The 23,275-nt window shown below is 43.3% G+C and overlaps 1 protein-coding gene across 5 annotated transcripts in view; it reads left to right on the forward strand.

The window, feature by feature from the left end:
- NLGN4X (neuroligin 4 X-linked) overlaps positions 1-23,275 on the forward strand; it is a 309,004-nt gene that overhangs the window by 152,111 nt on the left and 133,618 nt on the right. The gene's annotated exons all lie outside the window — the stretch shown is intronic.

Below are 23,275 nucleotides of genomic sequence, written 5' to 3' on the forward strand. Positions count from 1 at the left end.
GGACTAGTTCCTTGATTTTTCCAGGGTTGATGTGTGAGGCTGACTGGTCTGTAATTTTCCAGATCTTCCTTCTTCCCTTTCTTAAAGACAGGCACTATATTTGCCCTTCTCCAATCATCCAGCACCTTTCCCAGTCACCACAAGTTTTCAAAGGTAATGGCCAGTGACTCTGCAATCACATGGGCCAACTCCTGCAGCACCCTTGGCTACTTCGCATCTGGCCCCATGGACTTGTGTACGTTCAGCTTTTCTAAGTAGTCCTTAATCTGTTCTTTCACCACTGTTGGCTGCTTACCTCCTCCCCAAACTGTTCTGCCAGGTGCAGTAGTCTGGGAGGTGACCTTGCCTGTGAAGACTGAGATAAAACAGGCATCAGGCTTTTCCACATCATCTACCACTAGTTTGCCTCCCCCATTCCATAAGAGACCCAAACTTTCCTGATCTCCTTCTTGTTCCTAACATACTTGTAGAAATTCTTCTTGTTACCCTTCACAACCCATGTTAGTTGTGACTCCAATTGCACTTGGGCCTTCCTAATTTCATCTCTCCACTCCCAAGCAGTACTGTTATACTCCTCCCTAGTTTTTTTGTCCAAGTTTCCACTTCCAAGTTTCTTTTTTTAAATTTTTGTTCACTGAAGAGTTCCCTGCTTAACCAACCTGGTATTCTGCCACACTTGCCACTCTTCCTGCACATCAGGATGTTTCATTCCTGTGCCCTTAATAAGGTTTATTTAAAATACAGCTAGCTCTCCTGGATGCCTTTCCCCCCCTCAGACTGGCATCTCAGGGGATCCTCCCCATCAGTTCCCAGAGCAAGTCAAGGCCTGCTTTGCTGAAGTTCAGGGTCCTTAGTCTGCTGCTCTTCTTCCTTTCTTTCCTCAGGTTCCTGAATTCAGTCATCTCATGGATGCTGGTGCCCAAGTTGCCATCCACTTCACATTCCCCACCAATTCTTCCCTGTTTGAGAGCAGCAGGTTAAGAAGAGCACAGCCCCTAGTTGACCTGTCTTAACTTGCACCAAGAAGTTGTCCTCAACACTCTCCAAAAACTTCCTGGATTGCTTCTGCACTGCTCTATTGCTCTCCTAGCAGATGTCATAGTAATTGAAGTTCCCCATGAGAACCAGAGCCTGTGACCAGAAAACTTCCTCTAGCTGTTTGAAGAAAGCCTAACCCACCTTATCCTCCTAGTCTGCTGGTCTACAGCAGAAACCTAACACAACATCGCCCTTGTTGCTCTCCTCTCTGACCCTAACCCAAAAACTTTCAACAGGCCCAGTTCCAGTTTCATACTGGAGCTCTGAGCAATCATACAGCTCTTTTACATAAAGTGCAACTCCTCCTCCTCTTCTCCCCTGCCTGTCCTTCCTAAACCATTTATATCCATCCATGACAGTACTCCAGTGATGCAAGGTGTCCCACCAAGCATCTGTAATTCCAGTTACATCATAGCTCCATGACTGTCCAAGGACTTCCAGTTCTTCCTGTTTGTTTCCCAGGCTCTGCTTTGTATACAGACATCTGAGGTACCTAGCCAATTGCCCTACTTTCTCAGAACCACCCTAGCTTCCTTCTGGTGGCAGTGGTCTTAGATTCATAGATTCATAGATGTTTGGGTTGGAAGGGACCTTAGCAGATCATCGAGTCTGACCCCGTGCCATGGGCAGGAAAGAGCGCAGATGACCCCAGCCAGGTAAATGTCCAGCCTCTTTTTAAAGACCCACCGATGAATTTGTAGGCAGCCACAAGATCATCTCTCAGCTTTCTCTTGCGGAAGCTGAAGAGATCCAGTGCCCTCAATCTCTCCTTGTAGGTCTTTGCCTGCAGGCCCCTAACCATACAAATGGCTCTCCTCTGAACCCTCTCGAGGTAGTTCACATCCCTCTTGAAGTATGGCCCCCAAAACTGGATGCAGTACTCCAGCTGTGGCTTGCCCAAGGCTGCATAGAGGGGAAGTATCACCTTCCTAGACCTGTTTGGCATGTACCTGCTAATGCATGATAAAGTGTGGTTTATTGCTTCATCACATTAACAACTCATATTCATCTTGGTGTCAACAATGACTCCAAGATCCCTTTCTGCTAGTGTGCTGCTGAGAAGGTCCTCCCCCAGCCTGTAAGTGTGTTGGTAATTTCTTCTCCGTATGTACAGCATTTTGCACTTGTCTTTGTTGAACTGCATCCTATTCTGTTCTGCCCACTGTTCAAACTTGTCCAGATCCTCCTGGATTCATTCCCTACCTGCTAGTGTGTTAACTTTACCCCATAATTTGGTGTCATCTGCGAATTTGGACAGAATGCTTTCCACACCCTCATCCAAGTCACTGATGAAGAAGACATTGAACAGCACAGGTCCAAGGACCAAGCCTTGTGGGACTCCACTGCCCACATCTTTCCAGGTTGATACTGACCCATCCACCACCACTTTCTGGGTGTGACCCATAAGTCAATTTGCTACCCACCTAACCATATAATCATCTATATTACAGCTGATCAGTTTATCTGTAAGAATAGAATGAGATACTGTATTGAAGGCCTTAAAATCCAAGTAGATTACATTGATTCCTGCATCTAAGCATTTTGTGACCTGATCATAAAAAGAAACAAGGTTAGTCAGGCAGTAGCTACCTGCTATAAATCTGTGCTGGTTGCCCTTCAGCATTGTTTTCCCGCTGGACTCCCACAAATGTGATCCTTAATAATTTTTTCAAAGGTTTTCCTGAGGATAGAGGTGAGACTAACCAGTGTATAGTTACCCGAATTCTCTTTCCTTCCCTTCTTGAAAATAGAGACCACAATCTCCCCTTTTCCAGTCCTCTGGGACCAAGGTTCCCACTACGCTGCATGCATGAGCGGCCGCACAAAATAAAAAATATTGCCATGCACAAACTTTTTAATGCCGCGCGCCCGCCTGAAGAGGAGGTGGGCTGCGGCTTCCTCTAAACTTTGGCCACAAAGTGCGGTGGAGCACCAGAGCTGGTGCTGGACACCTTACCAGCAATAAGTTACTTCTTAGCTGCGCAGGGGCCACTCTGCTCCACTCCTCACTGCACTGGCATCCCTGTGGAGAAGGAGAGCAGCACGGGACAGGCAGCAGCTCCTCCCCGAGGCAAGGTGGGGGCAGGAGCTGGGGTAGATTCAACCTGAGGTAGGATGAAAATAATTGCTTGCTTTGGCATTCATCCAGAGGCAGAGTTCATTTGCAAAGGGGGTTGGGGAAATATATATATTGGCATGGGATCTTTGACCCCCAAGCATTCAGGAGGCTTTGGCCTGTGCAGCTCAGCTAAGAGCACACTCCCTCAACTTGTCGGAGCACCTTCAATGCGGGGGAATTGCTCTGAGCCACTCACACGTTTTTGAGTTACGGCAAGAGTGACCTCAGCATATATACGCCTTCTAAAGGAGCTTTTCTCCCAGCCTGGGAGAAGGGTGGGAGCCTGGCCTCTGCTGGTAAAACTGGTGCCTGGGGGCAGGGTGTATTCCCAGGTTGGCCCCACCAGCCTGTACACTCTTTGGAAATCCAGGTCAGGGATTTCCTGCTGCTTGGCCTTCCTGTTTCAATCTGGGGTCAGCCTTCAGAATAGTGCTGGCCCTTTGTTCGAGGCCATCTCAGAGAAAAGCTAACTCTAAGTTAAGCCTATGTGGCAGGCTCCTTTTTTCAGACCCAGTGGGAACTTCACAAGTGGCATGCTCGCAGACCACTACACCTTAGAGGAAACATTGTCTGGGCCTTGACCTGAACACTGAGAGTGCTCAGACATGCCAGTGGCTCTGCTATGACACTGGCCAATTCCTTCCGTACCCTTGGATGAAGATCATTCGGGCCTGCTGACTTAAACAAATCCAGCCCCTCCAAGTGTCCCTTCACTAAATTGGTGCTTACAGTTGGTGGGCTGGTTTCCCTTTTGTGCCTGTCTATGATCCAATTGGGAGATTTGGAATCTGTTCAGGAATATAGAGGCAAAAAACTCATTGAAGAGCTCAGCCTTGACCCCCCCCCCCCACATCTGTCACTAATTGCCCTAGTTTGTCCTGTAGGGGTCCTATGCTACCCTGTGCCTTCTTTTTACTCCCTATATACCTGAAAAAGGACTTTTTCTTGTCTTTCATTTTTGTTGCCAGCCGAAGTCCCATTTCTGCTTTAGCCTTTCTGACTGCCTCCCTACAAGTGCAGGCCAAGTAGACATACTCTGCCTTGGTAGCTACTCCTGGCTTCCATAGCCTATATGCCTCTTTTCTTGCCATGTAGGCTTTCCTGTTCAGCCAAGAGGGTTTCTTGGCCCCTTTCCTGTGCAATGGGATTGTCTCCTTCAGTGCCTGTAGGATTCTTTTCTTTAGGAACGACCAGCCTTCCTGGATTCCCATCTCACCAATGCTCCTGTTCTTCAGTGCCTTGCCTCGCTAACTGACCTTCTGAGCACACAGAAGTTAGCCTCTCTGAAGTCTAGCACTTCTGCGCTACTGGTTATCTTTCCCACCCTACACCAACTTGGGGAGGCCTGTTCTGTCCTCTTTTACTGACAGAATGTGCTTCTTCTCTGTTTCAAGTGCCACATATCTGTTCTCCAGCCAAACCACTGAAAGTGAGGATAAAGAATTCTGTTTGCTGTCAGAGATCACAAGCTTCCACTTTCTGGCTTTCACCTTCTTGGGAGTTCATTAGTTCATGTCTTTTTCCTTTTCTAGCACTGTCTGTGGCAGTCCTTCTCTCACAGTGCTAGAGGTCTCCTCCAGCTTTGAGCTGATGTACCCTTCACGGCTGAAGTAGCTTCAGAGCTTCGCACTTCCTCCTGTAGCTTCTTACCTGCTTCTTGGGGAATACCACCAAGAGGCATCACTCACATTACAGGCACTCTTTAACCTGGCTATCTTTGGAAGGAACCTGCAAGTTGCAGTCCCAGCTTACACCAAACCAAGACCTGGGTGTAAGCCTCAATAGCGAGCGGTCCTGCCTGGGCAGATATCTCACAGGTGCAAGCAGCAGAACAGCTGGAAGCTGCAGTGGCTCTGGCACTACAGCATCCTCCAGTCATCTCCTTGCATCTCTTAAATCCACTGCCTACCTCTTCCTACCCCTCTCTTGAATCAGACCTTCACAAGGAAGCTCACCTGTAAGATTGCCTGTTCACGGCCCCGTGGTCCTGAAAGGTCCCCTTTTCCCTGCTAACCTTCTTCCTGTCACTAAGCTTACAGTGAATGAAGATGAGAGAAAGAAATCCAGGCAAACTCCCCAGTGAACTTTCCACTCACTCTTGTTCCTAGTCAAACAAAGGACTTAAGGACTGATCTAACTGATGAGTTTTAGCTATTTATGCTAAATATCCATGTTAAGTACTCTTAATTAAAATTAAAAAGCTTATATTAAAGGTTCCCCTTCATACAGCATGGTGCCAAACTGCTTGCAGACTGCCCTGTTTGTTGCTGCCCTGTTTACTTGCTCCAAATACATATGTATATATTTCAAAATGCCAAATTGGATGGGCAACTTCTTTCCAGCTTGCCTTGTGAAATTATTGCTATGATGTCCTTTTGTCTTTTTTTCTTATTGTTATTATCTTTACCCCGAAATAAGGGGAACAGTTATTCCAAGAGAAACACCATTTTTCTTGGAGGTTTTCCAAAAAAACCAGATACCGGAGTTTTAAGTAGTGGAATTAGCAAAGTTGAAGAATGGGAAAACAACTGAAATAAAGTTTATGTGAAAGAAACACACAAAAAAGGCAGGACAAAGTTAATGCAACCTTAATGCACCAATTAAAAGTGATGTTTATTCTGATGTAAGAGAGTCTCATAATGTATTCTGATGCCTAAAGAAATGCAGAATGAGAATGAAAAGAGAATAATGAAAGACATAAAAATAGGGTGAAAAGGATACACACAAAAATAGTAGAGGCATGTTAGAGTTTTGAGTACAGTGGGGGAAAGTGGTATGTTGTGGGATGTTAAAGACTGAAATAAAAGTTAGGGAATTGGATTAGAGAAACAGTTGGTTGCCAGATAATATTGCTTCTGGTTGAAGAAATCTTTGAGCTACTGGGCAGAGAGAAAGGATCATCAATTATATTAATGTTCTGCTTCTCACTGAATTGCTGGGATTAATGGGTTTGGGAGCTATTTTCAAAGTCAAGAGTCTGATTCAGAAATGAAGGGTTGTTACTGGAACTACTGTTTTCATGACTGAAATTAATAAGAAAAAGAAAGAAGGAAACCATGCAGAGATGTGAAATGAGTTGCTAAAATGAAACACAATAATATCAGCAGCATAAGGAAGGCCAATGTACTCTGATCACCATGAAGACTGTTATTGGAGTCAAAGTGAAGAATACAACAAATTATTTTGATTTAAATTATTCACAGACCTTACATCTTAACAAACCTCAAGAAAGTATCTCTGGTTCCCACAAGCCCAGCCATAATCCTTAGGCTGCATGAATAATGGCAAATATGCCAAAAATAATGAGAAATTAGTTTTCCAAAAGGTATGCAAAAACAAAACTTGGCTCTTGATGGTACCATGCTAAGATTTAATGTTCTATATAGATACGTATAACTATACAAGAGTTCATTAAAAAATCTTTATTATTAGGGCTTTTACTGTTTCTTTGGACAGACAACAGTTCAGACAGTGATGGCATATTTTTCATTCTGCATTTCCTATTTTGTTAGTGGAACATGCGAAATCACTCCACCGTGAAAGCTGAAAGATAAAACAGGGAGCCTTAAATTTTCTCTTGGCATTTTCTTGTATTGTTAAAAAGGCCAAGTGTGGGATTTTAAAAGCACAGAGTGAGCATGGCAAATGTCATGTAAAAAGTGAAACTGATGAAATTTGCCTTTTGGCAGTTTCCAAAAGGGCAAAAAAAATCACCTTTCACCTGGTACTTTTTTTTTTTTTTTTAATTTTGCCTCAAGTAAAGGCTTATGGTAGAAACTGCTTTCTTGTTTATTCAGAATGAAAATCTGTGTGTCAGAGTAGAGCAGAGAAGTGAAGGTTAGAGGGTAGGTTCAATTCACCACATCATTTTGTCTTTATCAAAAGGGCTAAAGAAACTAAGCTCTGAAAAGAGGTTCATGGATGTCAGGAAAAAGCTGAAATAAAATACCCCAAGAGTTTTGCCAAAGTTGATGTGTTCTTCTGTATTTTTAAGCATGATATTTTGTTGTACAAGTTATGGGTAAAGAAGTCAGGGAACGGTTGAAAGAATGCTGTTGAATCTTGTTAGTATTATTTTGATTTTGTGATTGAATTTCAGTACTCATGACAGATAAATGTACAACATAGGTCCTGTGCCAGTTATATATGTCCTTGCCAATTCACTAGTAAGTGACTTTCTGAACAATTAAGATAGGTCAAGGGACTCTCTTTTCTTGATCAAAACTGTCAATTGTGGTTAATTTCCATAAATGTGAGATAGGTGTTTCATGCTGTCAGTTTAATTCATTAAGACAAGGAAACATTGAGTTCCTTTTTGCAGCTGAATGCAAATTCAACAGTGAGTTCTTGTTTTCTGCTGCATTAAGGCACAGAAACCAGGTAGCAAAACACCATTAATCAACATACATAGTATTCATTAAGAACCGAGGAGAGATAAGCTTGACCTCTTCATTCTCATGAGCTCAGTTCATCTTTCTTAATCCAAAGTGATTAGAAAATGACTGGATGGAAGTAAACATGTACACGCAAGTCAGCATTTTATATGCATTAATAGATGGAATCAATACATAGTTTCCTGCAAACTCCTATTTCTATGCAGTTCTCTTTGAAATTTAAGGTGAAATATTAAGACCTGTGATTAGCCAAAACTAATATATCATAGTGGCAAAAGTCAATATTGCCATTCACTTTAGAACCTGGCCAGACAGGGCAACAAGCTTCTATTCCTACTGGTTTATGTGGTTTCTTTTCAAGCATTAAGTAAGGACTTTAATACTGAAAGTCTTTGGTTCAAATTTAATGATCTGGGGAAAGGAGTATTATTACAAAATAAAATTACAGTCATATAGAGTTAAACTCAGGAAGACCTCAAAGACTCAGGATGAGCTTATTCCATCAGAACATGTATATAACACACTGATACATCTTGTGCTCTGCCCACTTCTCTAGATGCTGGTCCCTTAGAAGAAAACAATGTTGCTACTTATTAGTTAAAGGAATTAAGGCTGTATCCTAATCTACCTTTAGGTACTTAAGTGGCACTCTCAAAGCCAAGTAAGTGTAATTTTTGGTACTCATGTGTATTTTAGATTCTGTATCCACTTGTGGGATAGGACCATCCAATTTGTAGGTAATGATCTGAAGCTTTAACTAGCCCAAAGGAGCAGAAACTATCCTTCTGCTGTTTATTCAATGGATAAGAAATGCAAAGTACAGAAAAGCCAGTGGGATAGGAGCCAGAACCCAGAGTTCCATTTCATTGTATTGAGAGTAATACTCCTCTTTCTTAATGAGCCACACACCCTGTCTGGCTTCCTGTCTTCCTTGTTCTACATATCTTCCCCATCTCTCCCAAAGGGGAGGCTGGAGAGTGCTCCAGCCTATGTCTAATCTGTTGCCTAGTGGTAAGGTAGCTTTTCTGAGAAGTGGAAGACACACCTCCAACCCACTCTGGGTGAAGTGGGGTGGGTAGGGGGAAACCAAAACCTGGTTCCAGCTCTCTCTTGGCAAGTACTCTAATCAGTAGGCTACTGGGCCATCAAACAATGGCTTTGGCCAAATAAAGTTTTAGAGAATTACAGAGATATGGACATATTTAAGTGATTTGGTTCCTCCCCAGAGACTGGATATTACATTCTTTTCTCATGATCTAAATCACCATTTTTTGGAACTTAGGAGCCCAGATAAATTCTATTCCTGGATCTGAAGCCCTGAATATTAGACAACTACGTAATTGTCCAGACTAGCAATAAAATGAAAGTGAGACCTATCCTCTCCCTCTATATAGCTGAGTGGCTAGGGTACTCACTTGTGAAAATGTAGGTCCTGGGTTTTTTGTTATACTTAGCCAGGGTGATTAGAACTTGGATCTTTCTGACTTCCCAGCATAGAAGTCCAGTCACCACACTGCAGCTTAGCCATTATGCAAGCTCTTTGCTAGCTCTTCTTCAGAGGCTGTTCCTCTAGGAAACCAGGAGAAGTCAGGAGGAAAAAGAGGAAAAGTGCAAGTGTGGTTCAATGAAGTAGCTCCTGGATTGGATGGGAGAGGGGCCTGACCCAAGCCTGGCCAGGCTTAGGAGGGTAGTGCAAGGTGAATTTAGCTATGAATTCAAATAAAATCAAAGCTCTGTGTAAATGCAAAAAAATTGCCCTCTGGCATCCTGGAATGCCCTGTTCCCACCTCCAACCCTCTCCCCTTACAGGGAGACACTCTGTGACTCAGGCTACACTCTGTTGCTGCCACCTGAGTGATGGAAAGCCCCTCCCCAGCTCAGGTCAGGCTGGGAAAGGTCAGCCACTTGCCAGAGGCTGTGAAGCTATGAATTCCCAGTTGGTGCTGGTGGGTGAAAGTCACCTGCCAGCTCTGGACCTTGCCACCCCACTGCACTGTTTCCAAGTCCCCTTAGCCCCTACCCAGACATGGTTGGCCTCTGGCATCCTAGAGACCCCTAATTCCATCCCTGTAACTTGGCTCACACCTATAGACCCCTAATCCATCCTCCCCTTCACAGACAGCTCAACCCACCTCCACCCAATTACCTCCACCCCCACACACAGATTTCTGGTCCCACCCAGTTACCTCTTCTCCTTACATTTTTGGACCCACCCACTTCCCTCCTGTGCCCCACACTTCTGGAGCTTGATTCCCCACTCTCCCCTCCATACACAGACCCTATTTGGACACCAGGCCGTGTCCATGTCAGGGCCAGAGGTGGTGTCAGGTCTTAGTGAGGCAGGATCCCACAGTTTGGGGACAGGAAGGGGCAGTATATGAAAGTAACTCTGCCCCAAAACTGTGGGGATCCTGGCACCCTGTTCTTAGCCCTACCCCCATCCCTATCCCCAGTCCCTTCAATCCCTCTCCCCCGACCCTACCTGGATCATTGGGCCATGCCCATGCAAGAGCAGGATCCTACAGTTTGGGGGCAGGAGAGGGAAGGATCTGGGAGACCTGACACCACTAGGACCTGACACCACTTCCCACATGGACATGGCTTGGCCTCCCACTTCCCTCCCACCTTCTGTTCACAGAGACATCAGATTTCCCCAGCCACCTCCATTCCAGGCTCCCCCATAACCCATTGTTCCTAGAAACTACCAACCCCCCCACCTACCGCTGTCCTCAGCCCACCATTCCTCAACCCCCTGTTCCTGTCCCTCCAATCCTCCTCACGCCCTCTTCCTACTCCCCTATCTCCTCTCCCCTTCACTCCCCCTATTTCTGCACCCGCCCCCCGACCTGGATCACCTGGCTTTATCTGTTTGGGGGTGAGGCAAGGGCCAGGTCTTAGCTGCTGGTGAGGTCAGATCACTACAGTTTTTGGACAGGAGTATGTGGGGTTTGATGGACTTAGTCCACTACTCCCATTCCCAAATTGCAGGGATATCTTACCCTGCATCCTGCCCCCATGAGAACTGGAAATGCTGGAACTCTGGACTCAGCCTGCTACCCAGAAAATGCCCTCCTCCATCCCCCATAGGGACCAGAGACCCTGGACTGACCCCCACCTTGCATGGACACTGATCTGCCTTCCCCTGCCCCATTACTGGACTCCCAGATGCCCCCTTTTTACCTGAAAGCCTGGAGAGTGAAGATCTGAGATCTGTGCTGGTTCTGACAGCTGGTGCTGCAGGTGTAAGGAGTGGGCTGCTGGGGGGGGGGAAACTGGTAAGCTTGAGAGACAGCAGATCAGCTCTTGGTCTCCTGCCTGACAACTTGACTGCTGAGGGAGGGAAGGGGTGTTTTGTTGGGGGCTTTTATATGCACCCTTAGGGCATATCCCCACCTGCAGGAGAATGCACTTGCAGTAGCAAAAAAAGTAGCATCGCAAATCTGTGCCACTAGTTTGTGCTGCTGCTCATACCCTTGCACATGGACTTTGGTGTTGGGCAAAATGCCCCACTTCAGGGAAACTGCCATTTTGCTGCTCCTCCTGGCTGCTGGAGGAGTTGGGGCAGAACTAGAGGAGGGGAGATGCTCTGACTGGCAGCTAGAGTGTCTCCTGGGAGTACCAAGCCTCCACGTCTGCAGGTGCACACTCCTGTGGTGTGTGCTGCACTGCTTTTTTTTGCAGGTTTTTTTTTTGTTTTTGTTTTTTGTTTTTTGCTATTGGGATTTCCTGGTAGCAAATTTTGCCCCTGCATGGCAAATATGCAGCACGGGACACATTTAATCATGCTGGGCATGCAGCTTGTAGTTCCACAAAGAGGTTTAAAGTTCCACAAACTGCATGTGCTTGCACATCTGGATCCAGCTCTAGTCACCAAATCCTGAAGTAGGTTAAGAACCTCCATCCTTTAGATCTTATAGCAAAAGGAAAAGATCAGTGCTGTGATGCTAAAGCTTGCTCATTCTAATCCTAATTTTGGCTCTTTCAGTAGGTTGCTATATTAGAATATCACAAGCTCAGAATAATATGCCAAATATTAAGGAAAGAAATCTTTTGGAAGCTATAACTTTGTTCTTATATGGAACTTTCAAATGATGTCCAGAAAGACCTATGCCTCCTTATATAAAGGATATGAATAATCATGTGTTCATTCAATCTTTTACCATTTTATTGCCCTATCATAATTTCATATTTTCCATCAAATGCTCCTTATTATCTAATTTATTTTATAGTAACTTTAAGAAATAAAGTTAAAGCTAGATTGACGCTTATTAAGAAATAAGCTTAAGACTCTATTGACAGAGAAGGGGAAAGGATCAGGACAGAGAAATAATAGCCACAAATTTGTAATATCCAACGAGTGTGAACTACTTGATTTTGAAGGTCATTGGATCACTGTGAGATTTGCTGGATCCATGAAGATGAAAATCAAAATCATGAAATGATTTTGTCACTACCTTACTGGGATTTGCAGGCCTTGTGCTATGCTCTTATCTATGAAATCACGCATAGCTCCAGAGTCCAGTAGGGCAGTCAGCATGGGGAATGAGTGGTTCTGCCCTGGGACACAGAGATTGGTCCAACAGTACTTGGGGCTTCCATGAGCGTCTGTGGATGACTTGGGTACTTTGGGCAGCTGTGAGTGTGTCCCCTTCACCAAGCCCAGAATAATTTATTTACCTTGACCCCCTTCTCTGGGAGTCCATGTTGTTCCTGGAGGTGGAGCTTAATTTGGACAGCCAGGTCCATCCACAGCAAATTCCAAGTGTGTTTCCACCTAAGCCAGTTCATCTTTGACCTCCTTCTGCAGACCCCAATGGAAGTAATGGAGTTGGGCTGGCTCATGTCCCAGCTGGGTGTCTGCTTCACAGCAGTGGAAGAATGAAGCATACACCATAACAGAATCTTCCTCCTGATGCAGGGACTAAAGCAAGAGATCCACTGTCCAGGTTGGGTGAGAACCTCCAAACATGATCATGAAGTCCTTGAATGTACCCCTAGTCTAGTTGGATGACTAGATTCTTGTGCTCTATCAAAGGTGTGGCCCATTTCAAAGCATCTCCTGTTAGGAAACGAATCATTAGGTTCACCCTAGCTGAGGCTCAGAAGTAGAGATCTGGTTGGGCTACAAGTAGTATGCAGCATTGCATGAGGAATCCATGGAAATGCAGCCAGTCACCTTTTGACCTCTCTGGTTAAGACATGGATAAGTTCCAGGCAGGGAGGCTGAAATGTGGAAACCTCACTGTGGAGCTGGTAGATCTGGGAGCAGAGGGACTGATTCTCTGTGAACAACTACTGGGTCTTGTCTTTAAGCAGTCAAAGGCCATTTGTGTCAACTGGTCTGGCCTGAGCAGATGTGGGGGCCTGGGTACAAAGTTTGCCTCCATGATGAGCCCCCTTTGCTACCTGTGGTAATCCAGGCAATTGGTCATGCTGGGCCATGGATGGCCAGGTCTAGGGACAACCTAGGGACAACCTCAAGATCTGGAGGTTCAGGCAGAGTGCAAGTTCAGGAGGCTCAGGTATCCAGAGAATGCATCGGAGTCAGCACAAGCCAGGGGTGCAACAGTCTAGGTACAAGGTTGTACCTTGTTGCCCAGATACTTCCCCTTCTGGGTCAGGGGTTTATATGGCAGCGGGTAACAGGTCAGCTGACCTTTATTGGCCACTTTGGTGACAGGGAGTGGATGTTTATCTAAGCTCAGATGGGGGGTCCTGGCCACCTGTGTCTCTTCCAGTGTTCTGTTGTGGAGGTAGTAGACTGGGTGAACTGCCAGAGGCTCCAGGTTCAAGGCTGCAGACTGGCGATCATCTGCCAAGGTTTGTGCCTTTCTGTACCAGTTAGTCTCTAAGGAGCTGCCCAGCCTTATACAGAAATATATGGTTCTTAAAAAAAAACCTGATTTCTAATTAAAAATAGAACCCCTGTCATTATTTGAAAAGAAAAGCACACATATTTGTTAAGTTTTGGAGTTTCTTTGAAAAACTGGAAAGCTGCATGAAAAGTTTTGAAATATATATTTTTTCCTAATTGAATAGAAATGATTACCTTTTTCTAATGAGTTTTAGTCAACAATTTAGTACTGATTCAATGGAACAAGGGGGGAAATAAGCATAGCTTTTCAGTGTTTCTCCCAAAACTATGCAGACAAATTTTGTTGTTCTGTTTATAGGATTTCTTAGATATTACTTCAGAAATGTAAGTCCATAGGCACTAAACCAAGATACCTCCTAAAAGCTGATTCCACCTGCTGTTCTACTGTTTCAACATGGTCCCTTATTTAGGATGGTGATAAAGGGTTAGAAGCTAGCTCATCAGTAACACCAAAAGTGTCTTACTTGCAGACTTGAGTAAGATAAAATGAGTCATGTAGGCATTTATGCAAAGAAATATAGAGAAATCATTATTCAGAATGACACCTTGAAAGACTGTCTATGAATCTAGATTATGAGAACTCAGAGAAAGAGAACATGGCTATTAAGTATCCTAATATAGTTTCCTAATGCCTATAATTCATTCTCTGATTTTATATGAAATTAACCAATTAGCAGGCTTGGAGCTTGAGAGCAACAGCAAAGAGAAGACTTTGTTTGAGTTTCCTTGCAGTCATGTAAAAATGATTCTCAAACTGTAATCTGTGAGGGTAAATGGTTGAATTTCAGGCTTGAGCAAATGTAAATATGAGAAGCAAAAATTTGTTTGTCAGTGTCTTTCATTGGATCAACAATATAGTTGGGAGAAAAGTTAGACTAGCTTTTAGGTGCAAAATACCCTTCCTTAGATCTGATAAATAAGCAGATAGAACCTAAGTTAAAGCTAATATCTCTTCCAACTAAAAGAGTTGTGTTGTATGAGTATTGGTCCAATAAAAGATTTCACCCAAAGCTTGCTTCTTGCTTATTCCCTAGATCATAAATGGCTACAGCAACACAAGGACCTTACTGTATAAATGAGAAGCTAAGGCATATATACTGATGTTTCTGACCTTCTTACTGATCTTTATCAATAAAGGAGATATCTGAATATGGTCCCAAGATTATAACATACATTTAATTATTAAATATTTGCTGACAGTTAACGATTTGTTTAGTGTAGTATGTAAATGAGAAACAATAACTGTCCTAAAGAGTCCACAGTCTAATGAAGAAGTAGTAAATCTGACACCTACAGGAAATTCGATCAACAGTACTGTCTTCAAGTAGAAAGCTACAATTTAGACAGCTGATTTAGCAGTAGCATCTAAGAAGGATAGCATTATTAACAAAGGCACAATGAGAAAACAATAAGGAAATACAGTGGAAATCCTGAGGAAATGTTATAGGAAACGGATTCATACTCGTGGTGGCCTGATCTGATTCAGACCCTATTATCTAAGTGGTCCCTTTGTAGGATGGGGATTTAGGCACTCCTGGGAATTTTGGAATAACTATACAAATTAAATGATGTATTGCTAAGATTAGTGTGATAACTAAACCATATGTTAGGCTGTGTGAATTAGAAGCTTTTAGAATCTTAAGCAGACCTATTTTAAGTTGAGTACTTACTCAGTGAACAGTTGTGCTGAGTGGTGTCTTCTACCAAAAATGAAAACCAAATACTTTTCAAAAATTAATTTGAGTCAAATGATATAAGGCATTAAAGATGGAGCATTTTTTTTTCAGTCAAATCCACTAAATTAAAAGAAATCACTCAGAAAAAAAGTGTCAGTTGAGGCAATAGTTGAAAATTACTCAACCATTAGGAGTTTCAGAAAAGGTTCCCGAAATAGAAGCAGTGAGGTTTGTTCATGTAGTGGCTTTAACACCATTACACATATACCACACACACATGCATGTGTGCACACACATGTCTATGTGAAATGGTATTCAGCTACGTCAAAACATAAATGTATGTGTACACATTCATGTTTGTAATGTTTTGAATAGCAGTTTGATGCTGGAAGAATTAGCATTTATTCACAATTAATACAGATTGTACATAAATCTGAGAGGGGCTGCAACCTTCCCTCCCCCTAAATTTTGTCTTATTGACCTTTTCATTTGTAGTTGAGGAGATTGTGAACCGCCTTAATAACTGACTTAAGGTGAGATGACTGCTTGAGATATTATAGGCTTGTGTATCAAATATAGTATGATTGTGCCTGGCACAGGTTGCTTTGGGAAACTAATTTAACCTGAACATAGATAATTGTAGATGAGTAGAATGAGGTAAATACAGGCTCCAAGTTATGTGTTTTAAAATAAGCAGCATGTGGCAACATTTTAACATTGGAAAATAAAACATGAAAGACCCAACAGAATTCCAGAAGAAATAAAAGGGTTTTTTTTCTGACAGGCACAAATTCTTATGTCTAATCCCTAGTCTTTGAAGGAACCATTTCATTCATTGTAAAGGGCTTCAGCTATGATGAATTCCAGAACCAATATTTGGTCAACTATGTTACACCTTGAACCTATGGAAGAGGCTCTTTCTGAAATATGAATTTTCATCTTGTTGTCTTCCTAAATGTGCCTACCAATACCTAGAATACGTTTCCTGTTTATGTTTAAATTTTGCCTCTCTCTAGAGCAGGTGAGAAAGAGTCATATGACATGACCATTTTTAAGACTTCTTTTTCAGTTCTGGACTGGGATGAAACAAACATGTTAAATCTGCAAGACAGAAGCTCTAAGACTTTGCCTTTATCACATCCTTGCCAAGTCCAGGATCACTGCTTAGAAATAAGCTCACTCATTACTGCTCTTTGTTTGTCTAAGTCAAACAATTAGATAGATAGCATACTTCTGTGCGTCTGGAGAACATAAGTGCAGCTTTGTGACATGCTCAGGACCCCTCAGATATGTATTCCATCTGTTAGTTTTAGATGCATGTAGAATCAGAGTGAGTGGGCAGGTTTATTTCTCAGTGTTCTAAGACATCCCATGTGGGGAAGCAATATAGGTGTACTCTAACATACCACTCAATGGGCACATCTACATGAGACACTTTACTGCACAGTAGAGCAAATTACTGCACAGTAAGTGTCACCATCTACACATGCAGTCTCTTACTGGGATCATCTACACATTGGCCTATGGAGATGTTGTTACTGTGCCCAGCTTTAGTACTTCTTTTTGGAAGTACTAAAGCATGACATAGTTACTGCCTGTACTGTGCCATGTGTGTGGTGCACAGTTAATTTTAGCTGCTACTTCATCAAAACAGGGGAGCATGCCACTATGGTGAAGTAGCTGCTAGTTACGGGTAGACGTGTAGGGTGATGTGTAGATGTTTCGCCTATCGAGCAGTAGTTTGCTCTACTCCGCACTTAATTTGCTACCTGCAAATACAAGTAGCAAATTAACTGCCAAGTAGCTACTGCAGAGTAAAACATGTGTAGATGGCTGACCAGAAGCAAATTTGCTCCCAGTCAGCCAGGTAGCAGGGGGTGGGATATTGTTCCCTGCCCCTGGCAGCTGCCTGCTGCCAGGCCAGGCTCCAGTGGTGGAGCCCAGGCAGGAACAGTGTCCCCCTACCCCAGCAGCAAGGAGCTTCCAGCCCCAGCTCTGCAATTGCAGAGTCCCCAAGCTCACAATTGGGGAGCTAGGTCTGAGAGCTCCCTGCTGCTGGGATTAGGGGACTTTGCCCCAGCCTGGGCTCTGCCACTGGAACCGGCCTCAGCAGCAGGCAGATCCCAGGGCTGAGGAGCTATTTCCCAACCCCAGCCAGAAGACAGTTGTCTCCTGCCCCTGTGATTCCTACAAGCCCCTGGACTAGCACCCAGGGGGAGCCTGGAGTTCCCCTTGGCTGCTTCAGGGTGGCAGAGCAGAGAGGGAGAATCCCTTTCTGTACTGCTCCCACTGGGAGCAAATCTTCTAAATGTGCACATATGTAGATGCCTGCCCAAGGTGGGTTTACTCTGCAGTAAATTACTCCAGAGTAAACCCATCCTGCAGCATTTGTAAGTGTAGATGTGCCCAGTATGCATATAATTGGGCCACTTACTTGGGATGTGGAGCTCTAAGGTCCAGTTAACTGATTTGCCTGATCCAATCTGGAACTCATTCTTCCACACCTCAGGTGAGTTCTCTGACCACTCAGCTATAGCCTTTTTTGGGGGTATCTCCCAGTCTTTTCTGGTTGGACCCATTCCACTCTATAAACTTCATTAAATATCCGTTGTCTTAAAGAAGGACTGATTGGGCATGTCTACACATGTACACCAATGAACTTTAGAGCTTATTGCTCCCAGAAAGCTCCCTAGGGCTGCAGCACGTTAAGTCAGGTAGGAGCGGCCCCAACTGGCAGTGGGCCCAGGGGGTCAGCTGCCCTCACCAGGCTCAGTGGGTGCCTATACATGAGCAGCAAGGCTGCTCTGACACACTGTAATTATAGTTCATTGGAGCAGACTCAATTAATGGATAAGCTTTAGATAAAGTGTCCCCACTGCCATTTTTAAATGTGAGGATGCTAATACACAAGACACTTCAGGCACTTTTGTTAAAGTGGGTCCCGGAGCACATGTATAAATGTCCAATGTGCTGTGGAGAGGCTGGCTGAGGCACAAGGGTGCTTCAGTACTAGGGCTAGCTGAGTGGTCAGTATTTACACATGCACTGCTGCACACCAAAAAGCTCCACAGCAGGGTAATACTTGTATTTACAAGTACTGCCTGGCTGCAGAGTTTATTAGTTTTGTGCACTCTAATAGGTGTAGATGTGTAGACACTAAGATGTTGAACTGCACAGTTAATTAGTCAACTGTGCTGTAAACATTTCGTGTAAATGCACCTATTATTTTTCTACCATAGCCCAGTAGCTATGGTGCTTGTCATGTGGTAGACTAGGGGTTAGGTATTTGCTTTGATGACTGTTTTATGCCATAATCATTGAGGTACAACTTTGACAGCTATCATTTCCTTTGAAAAGGGATTGATTTTACTCCACAGAAATCAATGTGTTTGTGACATCAAGGTCAAGAATGTGCATGTCATGACTGTCCTGTTTCATGTCATTTAATACACAGGGGTTTGTTTACACATGCATTTATGCCAGTTTAAATTTACTGTGCAGTAAGTGGGAATAGGTCAGTGTGTACACGTGTAGGCATAAAGTGTATTAATGCTGTGTGTAGACTGACTTGGGACTAAAGTTATTCCCAAGTCAGTCCACACACACACTGTTACTGCACAGCATCTACATGTGTGTTACTGCACAGTATCTAATTGGGAGTAAATTTGATACCTGCATGATGCTGGTATCAAATTTACACTCAAGGCAGTGTAAGTTGCCATATTTACTGCACAGTACGGGTGTGCACATGCAGAAGTGCGCCTGTACCGCACAGTAATTTTGGTTACTTTGCAGTAAATATGCATGAGTAGACACACTCACGGGGGTGTAAGAGCATTCTAAGAAAGTAACACTAAATGTTCAGGGAAACAATGCCAGATAAACAATATTTAAAGAATATCATTCACAGTCTTACCGTTACATCTCTTCAAAGTAATTTGATCATCATCATCATTACCATCACCGTTATTCTTAGGACTAATTTAAAACATCTAAAGCCCTCTGAAAGAAGTTTCACTACATGCTGATTTTCTTACTAGCAGATCAAAGCAGTGCATTTCCTTCCTTCTTCATGGTTAGAAGTATTCTGCTCCTTAGCATAAATTAATATTGTGTCAAGAACAAGGGTTACATGTATTGATTCAGAAAATTCAGGAAGTTAGGAGAACAGCAGATAGGGAGAGGGAGGGTGTTTGAAAAAGAGAAGGGGAAAGGGTTATTATACTGTATATCCCATCCAAATTTGCCTGGAGATGATGTCATGCTTCTCAAAGCAGTATTCATGCTGGAGATGATGTCATGCTTCTCAAAGCAGTATTCATGCTAAACACTATGGAGCCCTGTCTGTGCAAACTGTTCCTATGCTACACTGCATAGCATGTGAGTATCAGAAAACAATATACTCTAACAGATCAGCTTGTGCCTGGTGGGTGGGGTTTTCCTGAAAATATCTGAAAAGGAAGATTTGATAGCATTGTCTGAGCAAGCCTAGCTCGTTCATTAATGTAGTCAAAATTAACTAAACTTACCCAATCCATCACACATCTACCAGGTACAAAGTGTGACTCATCATGCTACTGCATCCTGAGCTATCACAGTTGACTCCATTCTGGGTAATACTGAATCGAAGAAAATTTTTCCCTTCAGGGTTGCATTGTTTGTTATCCTTTGGCTGAGTCTATTGTTGATTTAGGTAGAACGTGAGTGATTATATGAGTGAGGGGAAATTAGCCTCATCTACTTCACACTTCATTCAAAACACCCAAACAAATGAATGATAGTCTGAATGTTGCACATGGCATTACAAATCTTTAGAAAGCATTTTTATTAGTAACTATTTTTTTATACTTTTTGAGTGACACAAGAACAATTTCCTGAGATTTATATATCAGATTTGTAAGTTGATTTCAATCTATTGTCATATATGGGAGAAAACATCCTTTGGGGGAGTCTAACATCAGTGGGCATGCATAGACAAAACGGGGGCCCTAAACTGAAGCAGTGGGTTTTAAAAAACACTGCTTCAATTTAGGTCTGATTAAACCTTGTGTCATATGTGCCCCTCTGGCAGGGAAAGGAGGGAGAGGTGCTGGCAGGTGGAGCAGTCCCTGGGCTGCAGGGTGGGGCTGGTGATTTCCTCCACAGCAGCAGCCGCCCATAGGCACCTGGATCAGGCAGTCCTGGAGAGAAGCACCGGGCCCCGCACAGCTCAGGCAGGCAGACAGGGAGATCAGGTTCGCCACTTCTCTTGGGCGGAGCCTGCTTTCCTCGGCTCCTGCCAGGCTGCCTGCAGGGGTTCCTGCAGACCTGTGGAGCTGCATGGAGCCTGATGCTTCTCTCGGTGACTGTAGGGGCAGAAAACTAAACCTCCTTCAAGCAGTTTTAGTTTGCTGCACCCCAAGTCATTTAAGGCACATTACACTACCGAATTTCCTACAGCGGCTGGAATTAATGCACAATATGCCAATGAGGCATACAAACACTAACAGCATTCAAGCAGTGCAAAAACTTTTAGCCCACACTAAAGTGTCATGCACACATGCCTCTCATTTCGTCTACACACGGCCAGTATGTCCAAGTTGATTTTCTTGATCTTCAACTTTGGCATTGGCAGTTGCAACTTATGTGGATTTATATTTCTCTCCTGTTTTACCGCAAAGGTAATGTAAGTGTAACCTTCGCCAGCCCGCTAGGCCAGGTGCTATGCCGGATTCTGGATCCTCAAGATGCCAGTAGCCCTGGGATCTCCCTCAGGCAGATCTGCTGACTGAGGCATCCTGTGGAGGGGTGTGTCCCTCAACCTCACCACCCAAGAATCTACTTCAAGCCAATTCAACAAATGGGTTTCTTTATTATACACAACTATATACAGAAAAGAAATGATTAATCAAAAGAAATATATCTATATTATCAATAGTTAATAATAAAACCAACAATTTGAGTGCTATTTACAAATGCAACATTAAGTGATTAGTCCAACACAGTGAGTGATCCCACTTACAGGAAACTCCATCAATAATTACATTCACCAGGTTACAACCTTTAAAACACAGTTTCCCTAGGATTACATCCTGCTCCTCTTGCAATAAATGGCAATACCATTGTTGCTATGATCTGCCACTAGATAGTGTGGGTGAGGCTCCTGTAACTCCTGAGGCTCTGAACTCCCTTCCTCAGACTGGCTTTCACACTGAAACCTCTAGTCTGGTGATGCGGGCAAATGGCTTTCTTTTATCTCTCCTGAAAATAAACTGCCAGCATATGTTGTGGAGTTAAGTGTCTCCTCACACCCCCCTGAGGTTTGCACTTCCTCAGCTATTCCTCCTCTAACACCATCTCCCCTCCCGACACTTACAGTCCAGCACAGGGATTTTGTGCACCCAGTAGGTCCTCTGTTCCTGCAGCCCTGAGCCCTCCTGGCTCAGATGGGGCTCCCACCCACTATGAATGGGTTCTGACCCTGCAGTTTCTCCCAGCTCCTGGACAGCCTAGCAGCTGTGGCTGACCATTCCCTTTCCCTGTGTCCTGAAGCTGCACAGCAAAACAGCTCCTTGTGGGGCAAAACAGGCTCTCCCTCATCCTGGTATCAGCACCCAGAGCAAGTTTCAGTTTCTATTCCAGTGGGGCATCTCTGCCCCCTCTTTGTCCAGGCTGGAAACGGATCCTCCTCTTCCCCTTTTCGTGCATTTCAGTTGTTTTATGGTGCAAGCACAGCCAATTAGAGCCCTCAGTTTGTAGCAGCAGCTCCGGTCACAGCGCAAAACGTCCAATAAAATGCATGCACAGTGCACAGCATACTTTCCACCTTGGAAAAGCCATGGCACCTGGTGCAAACATTTGCCACCCTTTATGCAAAGGGTCTCAAATATGGCATGCCCATCGAGCTTGCAGCCCAAGAGCTGTGCAGCTGTTACATTAGGAAAGAGAATGAGTCTTTTTCTGCCTAAATCTGATTTGCATAAGATCACCCAAAATATCTGTGGAACATTAAGTTCTACAGAACTTTTTTGTTGTTGTTTCTTGATAATTCTGTTTCAGATCAGAGACCCATCCAATATATTACATTTTAGTTTGTCTAGTTGACCTCATATCTTTTACCCAGTTACCTCTCTTTTGAGACCAATATGGGAGCATATCTCCCAAAAGGCATACAGTGTTGATTTGAAGACATACAGGAATACGAACATAGAAATGAAGGACTGGAATTGTCTGTCTGGGCCACCCTATTGCTATCTCTACTTTGTTTGTGTGTTTATTTGTTTTTCCAGTAACTAACAATCCTTAGTGTTAAAATATGCATCTATTTTTTCTATTAGAATATTTCTGGGTTCAACTTTCAAACAAGTTGAAATAGTAATGCATTAGCAAAATAATGGATAGGGCACACTTTAATCATATTAGCACATTTTGATGACTTTCTATTCTTTTCTACAATAAGCATTCTGTTGTACGAGAACACTTTCCATTTAATTTGGAGAGGAGGCAGTCGGGTCAGCAGGGGTGGGGGAAAGAGGAACAGGGGGATTTCATTTTAAATAGAAAAGTAAAAGAAAAAGAAAATAAGTATTTTCTATTAAAAAAAAAAAAGACCTCACATGTTCAGATGTCCGTACCACATGTAAGAATGGAACAGATTCCATATTCAGTTCAACTCCATTTAACATGTTTTTTGGGAAAGAAATCTCTCTAGGTGCCTAAAAATATTTAAGTGATTAAAATGTCAGCATGGAAACCAACAGTATCGGGTCACAGTTAAACAGAAATGTGTATTAATTCAAGTCAGGAAAAGCTTTGCCATTGTCTTTGATGAAAGCAGAATTGAGTCAAATGCAACCCTAATGTAAGTTAGAAAATATGGTCTTATTCCAAATCACAACATATATGAGCAAAGCATGCAGTTCCATTGGAATGGAAAATATAATAACCAGAAAAGATAATGAAGATGCTGTCAGCTTCGTGATCTAACCCATTATTACTCATATTTAGAAGACACATTTTAACTCTAAATGGTTGCGAACAAAATGGTCTTCCCACACTTATTTTAATTTCTGACAAATACCAGTTCATATAACAAATTTTTTTTTGCTTCATGGTTAGCATTACATGATCACATGAGCAGTAGTAAAATTGATTTATGCCATATTAAATCAATATTTATATTTATTGTAAGAGA

This window comes from Alligator mississippiensis, chromosome 1 (assembly GCF_030867095.1).
Source record: "Alligator mississippiensis isolate rAllMis1 chromosome 1, rAllMis1, whole genome shotgun sequence".
Taxonomy (NCBI): Eukaryota; Metazoa; Chordata; order Crocodylia; family Alligatoridae; genus Alligator; species Alligator mississippiensis.